A 7,500-nucleotide genomic window follows, 5' to 3' on the forward strand; every position below is an offset into this window, starting at 1 on the left:
ATGTTAGACTCCTTGGTCCGTGTTTCAAGACGGGTCGTGAAATTGTCCAAAGCTGAAGCGCCGCTGACGGGAGCGATTATTCCGCCCGAGAGCATCCCGAGCCAACAGCGGCGCGGGTCCGGGGCCGGGCCAGGTAGGTCCGTCATCCGGGAAGAACCGCGCGCGCTTGCCGGGAGCCCGAGCGCCCAAAGGGGCGAATCGACTCCTCCAGATATACCGCCGAGCAGCCAGCCAGGACACCGGGGCTCTGCCCAACAGACGCGAACCGAGGCCCGCGGAAGGACAGGCTGCGCACCCGGGCCGTAGGCCGGCACCCAGCGGGTCGCGACGTCCTACTAGGGGAGAAGTGCGGCCCACCGCACACCGGAACGGCCCCACCCGGCGGCGAGTGGAAAGGCAACCGGACACGACCCCGCCGCGGATTGCTCCGCGCGGGCGGCCGGCCCCATCTGCCGAGGGCGGGGGCCAGTGGCCGGATGGGCGTGAATCTCACCCGTTCGACCTTTCGGACTTCTCACGTTTACCCCAGAACGGTTTCACGTACTTTTGAACTCTCTCTTCAAAGTTCTTTTCAACTTTCCCTCACGGTACTTGTTCGCTATCGGTCTCGTGGTCATATTTAGTCTCAGATGGAGTTTACCACCCACTTGGAGCTGCACTCTCAAGCAACCCGACTCGAAGGAGAGGTCCCGCCGACGCTCGCACCGGCCGCTACGGGCCTGGCACCCTCTACGGGCCGTGGCCTCATTCAAGTTGGACTTGGGCTCGGCGCGAGGCGTCGGGGTAGTGGACCCTCCCAAACACCACATGCCACGACAGGCGGTAGCCTGCGGGGTTCGGTGCTGGACTCTTCCCTGTTCGCTCGCCGCTACTGGGGGAATCCTTGTTAGTTTCTTTTCCTCCGCTTAGTAATATGCTTAAATTCAGCGGGTAGTCTCGCCTGCTCTGAGGTCGTTGTACGAGGTGTCGCACGCCACACCGCCAGCCGGCTGTGCACGCTACCGAGAAAGTACCGGTATGCGAACCGCCAGGCGACGGGCGCGCATCGCACGTTTAAGGAGACGCGGCCGGCCACACAGGCGACCACGACACTCCCACGTCTCCGAAGCGGGACAAACGCCGCGCGCTTCAGTATACGTAGCCGACCCTCAGCCAGACGTGGCCCGGGAACGGAATCCATGGACCGCAATGTGCGTTCGAAACGTCGATGTTCATGTGTCCTGCAGTTCACATGTCGACGCGCAATTTGCTGCGTTCTTCATCGACCCACGAGCCGAGTGATCCACCGTCCTGGGTGATCTTTTCCTTTTCAGTCTCCCACTGTCTCTTTCAAGACAGTAGCATTTGCGGGACTGAGGCGTCTGACGGCCCCTGTTCCACTATTTTTTTGTGTCCAACGGCCTCACAGCCGATGGGCGTCGTACGGCTCCACACCGGGGCGGACAGGCACTCGGGCGAACGTCATTCAAAACCGGCGCCAGGCGCCAGGTACCGCAGGCCAGCCGCTCCAGAGCTTCAGCGCTCGTACCACACAACAACAACAACAACAACAACACTTCCGCTAGTTTTGAGAGGCACGCGTGGTTCCGCACGCGGCGCACGGCCACTGCCGTACAGGTAGCGTGTTGCGCGACACGACACGCACATCGAAAGACATGCAGTCTAGTCGGTAATGATCCTTCCGCAGGTTCACCTACGGAAACCTTGTTACGACTTTTACTTCCTCTAAATGATCAAGTTTGGTCATCTTTCCGGTAGCATCGGCAACGACAGAGTCGATGCCGCGTACCAGTCCGAAGACCTCACTAAATCATTCAATCGGTAGTAGCGACGGGCGGTGTGTACAAAGGGCAGGGACGTAATCAACGCGAGCTTATGACTCGCGCTTACTGGGAATTCCTCGTTCATGGGGAACAATTGCAAGCCCCAATCCCTAGCACGAAGGAGGTTCAGCGGGTTACCCCGACCTTTCGGCCTAGGAAGACACGCTGATTCCTTCAGTGTAGCGCGCGTGCGGCCCAGAACATCTAAGGGCATCACAGACCTGTTATTGCTCAATCTCGTGCGGCTAGAAGCCGCCTGTCCCTCTAAGAAGAAAAGTAATCGCTGACAGCACGAAGGATGTCACGCGACTAGTTAGCAGGCTAGAGTCTCGTTCGTTATCGGAATTAACCAGACAAATCGCTCCACCAACTAAGAACGGCCATGCACCACCACCCACCGAATCAAGAAAGAGCTATCAATCTGTCAATCCTTCCGGTGTCCGGGCCTGGTGAGGTTTCCCGTGTTGAGTCAAATTAAGCCGCAGGCTCCACTCCTGGTGGTGCCCTTCCGTCAATTCCTTTAAGTTTCAGCTTTGCAACCATACTTCCCCCGGAACCCAAAAGCTTTGGTTTCCCGGAGGCTGCCCGCCGAGTCATCGGAGGAACTGCGGCGGATCGCTGGCTGGCATCGTTTATGGTTAGAACTAGGGCGGTATCTGATCGCCTTCGAACCTCTAACTTTCGTTCTTGATTAATGAAAACATACTTGGCAAATGCTTTCGCTTCTGTTCGTCTTGCGACGATCCAAGAATTTCACCTCTAACGTCGCAATACGAATGCCCCCGCCTGTCCCTATTAATCATTACCTCGGGTTCCGAAAACCAACAAAATAGAACCGAGGTCCTATTCCATTATTCCATGCACACAGTATTCAGGCGGGCTTGCCTGCTTTAAGCACTCTAATTTGTTCAAAGTAAACGTGCCGGCCCACCGAGACACTCAACAAAGAGCACCCTGGTAGGATTTAAACGGGGTCCGCCTCGGGACGCGAAAGCACCCCTTCGGCTCGCCCCACCGGCAGGACGTCCCACGATACATGCCAGTTAAACACCGACGGGCGGAACCAATCGCGTGTTGGACACAAATCCAACTACGAGCTTTTTAACCGCAACAACTTTAATATACGCTATTGGAGCTGGAATTACCGCGGCTGCTGGCACCAGACTTGCCCTCCAATAGATACTCGTTAAAGGATTTAAAGTGTACTCATTCCGATTACGGGGCCTCGGATGAGTCCCGTATCGTTATTTTTCGTCACTACCTCCCCGTGCCGGGAGTGGGTAATTTGCGCGCCTGCTGCCTTCCTTGGATGTGGTAGCCGTTTCTCAGGCTCCCTCTCCGGAATCGAACCCTGATTCCCCGTTACCCGTTACAACCATGGTAGGCGCAGAACCTACCATCGACAGTTGATAAGGCAGACATTTGAAAGATGCGTCGCCGGTACGAGGACCGTGCGATCAGCCCAAAGTTATTCAGAGTCACCAAGGCAAACGGACCAGACAAGCCAATCCGATTGGTTTTGATCTAATAAAAGCGTCCCTTCCATCTCTGGTCGGGACTCTGTTTGCATGTATTAGCTCTAGAATTACCACAGTTATCCAAGTAACGTGGGTACGATCTAAGGAACCATAACTGATTTAATGAGCCATTCGCGGTTTCACCTTAATGCGGCTTGTACTGAGACATGCATGGCTTAATCTTTGAGACAAGCATATGACTACTGGCAGGATCAACCAGGGAGCTGCGTCAACTAGAGCTGAGCAGCCGGCCGCCCGGGAGTGTGTCCCGGGGGCCCGCGCGAACACGCAAGCGTCCGCTCAATTATTCTGCAAACAGGAGGAGGCCGAGCTCCCCTGCACGATACACCTCGAAACCCTCTCAGGTCCCGGCGGCGCGCAGCGCCGTCCTAGGTACTTGGTCGGTTTCGAGAGAGGCGCAATCGCCCGGAGTTAGGCGAGTAGACGGTTTTAGTGCGAACACCCTTGCTCCCAACTGAGCTTGCCGCTGCCGACAGAGGCCCGGGAGCGTGCTGTCGTGGCATTGCCGGCGGGAGACAACACGCGCCACCTATGGTGACCGGCAGCTCCAACGCCAGCGCCACACAAGGGCAAAGCCCCACTTGGGTGCAGAAGCGAACTCTCCCAGCACAGCGCACGCGCCAACACGTCCGCACAACTGCGATACAAACCACCTGCGAGAACCGCTGGGGCGACCGAGCAGCAGACGGCGTCGCGGCGCCGAGTGCCAGGCGGCGGCGCATCCTCAACGCACACAGTCCTCAATCAGACCAGCACACTGCAGATGTCCACCGCGCTTCGCACCGGGCTCGGCTGAACCAACTTTGGCCGCCAGGCGCCGCGTGCAGGGTGCGCCGCAGCGTAGCTGCGCCGCCTGCCGGGCCCGTCGGCTGGCGCTCCTGCCACTCGGCGCCCCCCACCAGCCGCCTGTTGCGCGTGCGCCCACGCAGCGCGCGGCCAACACGCCGGGCGGCCCCCCTTCACCGGCCGGGAACAGTCCCACCAAGCCACCGCCGCGTATCGCTTCATACCCACATGGGCCTAGTCACGTGTGTGGATGTGGCGGGTACCGCTGAAACAACCGGTTAATAGCTGTACCGATCGTCGCCATCACAGATTCACCTCCAGCGTGAACAACCGCTCAACAACGGATTTCCAGTTCATTTGCGTATCTTGGGCAGTAAACGTAGATGTCCACCTACATTTGCGAATTCAACAATTCTTGCATGCCAGGATGTCATGTGTCACGACACGCTACATCAGACCACATACACACTGCGACATGTGCAGAAGAGAACACGTGGAAGGTGGCCCGCGCACGTATGCGATGTCCCTTCCGCGATCCACTGTCAACCGGCATCTGCGGCATGTCCCAGATATGGAACGCGGTCCACCAGGGTAGCACTTTGTGTGAGGCAATACGACAAAGTCGGAATACACGCGTCACTACATCACACGGCTCACGCTGACCTGACCTGACTCACCGCACCACCACCCCCAGCGACCCAGGGTGACATACAATGCGTTCGTACGTTCCTCCCACACGCCTCTACGGCGTACCACAGTGCAACCTAGCTGTTATTGGGAGACGAGACAAGTAGCATCGAGCACAACATATGGAAATTGAGATTCGACACCGTTGGGCACAGCCAGCGTACGGTCACACGTATCACACTACTTCACTCTGTACGTAACGACCGATGATCGGTACAGCGTGTGGGTTACGCGTACGACATCAGCGGACAATGGACACAGACCATACCACGACGTACACTGAGGGCGTCGACATCTGAACGCAACTGAACAGCTGCGAGGCTCATTTAACACTCAAACGCCAGACCGACCAGCTTGAGAGGACGGAGACACAAAGAGAGGGGCAGAGGGGGGGGGGGGGGGCGATATAGTCCTATTGCAGTACAATTGACAGTGGATAGCGGGAATATGTGGAAAGTAAGCAACACTCGCAAGACATCTACATGAGGATAACAACGACACCAGAGATTCCGAGCAGTGAACTATGTTAGGCAAAGGGACAACGTGGGTTAGGTTAAGGGACAACGTGGGTTAGGTTAAGGGACAACGTGGGTTAGGTTAAGGGACAACGTGGGTTAGGTTAAGGGACAACGTGGGTTAGGTTAAGGGACAACGTGGGTTAGGTTAAGGGACAACGTGGGTTAGGTTAAGGGACAACGTGGGTTAGGTTAAGGGACAACGTGGGTTAGGTTAAGGGACAACGTGGGTTAGGTTAAGGGACAACGTGGGTTAGGTTAAGGGACAACGTGGGTTAGGTTAAGGGACAACGTGGGTTAGGTTAAGGGACAACGTGGGTTAGGTTAAGGGACAAATTGAGTTAGGTTAAGGGACAAATTGAGTTAGGTTAAGGGACAAATTGAGTTAGGTTAAGGGACAAATTGAGTTAGGTTAAGGGACAAATTGAGTTAGGTTAAGGGACAAATTGAGTTAGGTTAAGGGACAAATTGAGTTAGGTTAAGGGACAAATTGAGTTAGGTTAAGGGACAACGTGGGTTAGGTTAAGGGACAAATTGAGTTAGGTTAAGGGACAAATTGAGTTAGGTTAAGGGACAAATTGAGTTAGGTTAAGGGACAAATTGAGTTAGGTTAAGGGACAAATTGAGTTAGGTTAAGGGACAAATTGAGTTAGGTTAAGGGACAAATTGAGTTAGGTTAAGGGACAAATTGAGTTAGGTTAAGGGACAAATTGAGTTAGGTTAAGGGACAAATTGAGTTAGGTTAAGGGACAAATTGAGTTAGGTTAAGGGATAATCTGGTACAACCACAGTTAGGTTAAGCGATAATCTGGTACAGCCACAGTTAGGTTAAGCGATAATCTGGTACAGCCACAGTTAGGTTAAGCGATAATCTGGTACAGCCACAGTTAGGTTAAGCGATAATCTGGTACAGCCACAGTTAGGTTAAGCGATAATCTGGTACAGCCACAGTTAGGTTAAGCGATAATCTGGTACAGCCACAGTTAGGTTAAGCGATAATCTGGTACAGCCACAGTTAGGTTAAGCGATAATCTGGTACAGCCACAGTTAGGTTAAGCGATAAAGTTGGTTAAATTCGGTATTGTGTGGGAAGGGGGCAGAGAGAGTGGGGGGGGGGGGTGGATAGTTGTGGCAGTACGCGGATGCCTGAGTCACCGTCAGATATGTCACGTCGGTTCGATGCTTGTAGCAAGAGGCTGGCGGGTCTGTGTCTCTCACTTCTGCAATTTTTCATGTGGTATAACACGAGGGCGGGGGGGTGATATTTGGTGCCCCTCTGTGTAGGATGTGTGTTGGTGGTGTTGGTTTATCTGAGCAATGGTAGTTGTCGGAGGAGTGGGGTATTGTGCTTTTATAGGTGGACCTACTGCTCTGGTTATCATAGTGTCGACGGTGCAATGTGGCAGAGAGGATGCACTCGACATTGTCGCATTCCAGATGTTTACGTATTGTGTGTCTCCGTTGCAGGCCGAGAGTGGTGCATGTTCGAGCGTGTGGCTGACGTGCGATTCACGTTGTGTGCCCAGTCTTACAGCACGTATAGGGACATTCGCATAAATCATCTATATGTGGCCTTGCATCATTTACTAAGCAGTGCCGTGAGACGACCGAACTATTAGGAAAGTACTGATGTACCGCATAATGTTTACCTTCCACCACACGGCGAGTATCGACTCTGCCCAGCGTTGCCACCGCAGGCAGCGGTCACCGTCACCATTGTGCGGCGGAACGGAACATCTATATCCTCAGAGGAGCACTCTTTGCCGCCGGGCGTCAGGTCTCGCGGCCTGCCGGCAAGCGCCCATGACGAACTTACTGCACGTATAGGGACAGCGGGAATTTGGCATACTTGATATAACTCTTCATGAGACGCAAGATATAGGGGTGGATTGCAACTTACGACTGCGAGAAAAGTCCGCCGTTCATCCGCCGGAGTTGCGATTTCGGCGGGGCACGTACGGTCGCGGGTGGAGCACTTGGTGCGGCGTACGCACCCGGGTTGCGGCTCCTGCGCTGGAGGGGGGTGCAGGTTTTGTGTGGGTGGGCTCGGCAAATGAGCACTGTGGGCCCCATACATGGCTTAGTCCGCGTGGCCTCCCCCAGGTGGCGGTACCGTCGTTGCACCACGTCATGTCGCGGGGCACCTACAGA

At 55.1% G+C, this 7,500-nt stretch overlaps 3 non-coding genes across 3 annotated transcripts in view; all 3 read right to left on the reverse strand.

Annotated features, from left to right (window-relative positions):
* The window catches only part of LOC126313547 (large subunit ribosomal RNA), a 4,223-nt gene extending 3,269 nt beyond the window's left edge, over positions 1-954 (reverse strand). Inside the window, exon 1 of the ribosomal RNA XR_007555229.1 lies at positions 1-954. This exon is cut by the window's left edge and continues 3,269 nt beyond it. This is a non-coding gene — a ribosomal RNA (large subunit ribosomal RNA).
* Positions 955-1,142: 188 nt separating this feature from the next.
* Positions 1,143-1,297, reverse strand: LOC126313433 (5.8S ribosomal RNA). The gene has a single exon (XR_007555132.1). It is a non-coding gene; the product is annotated as a 5.8S ribosomal RNA (ribosomal RNA).
* A 373-nt stretch (positions 1,298-1,670) lies between these two features.
* On the reverse strand, positions 1,671-3,563 carry LOC126313481 (small subunit ribosomal RNA). Its single transcript, XR_007555170.1, has one exon. It is a non-coding gene; the product is annotated as a small subunit ribosomal RNA (ribosomal RNA).
* Between the last annotated feature and the right edge of the window lie 3,937 nt (positions 3,564-7,500).

This window comes from Schistocerca gregaria, unplaced genomic scaffold (genome assembly GCF_023897955.1).
Source record: "Schistocerca gregaria isolate iqSchGreg1 unplaced genomic scaffold, iqSchGreg1.2 ptg000483l, whole genome shotgun sequence".
NCBI lineage: Eukaryota > Metazoa > Arthropoda > Insecta > Orthoptera > Acrididae > Schistocerca > Schistocerca gregaria.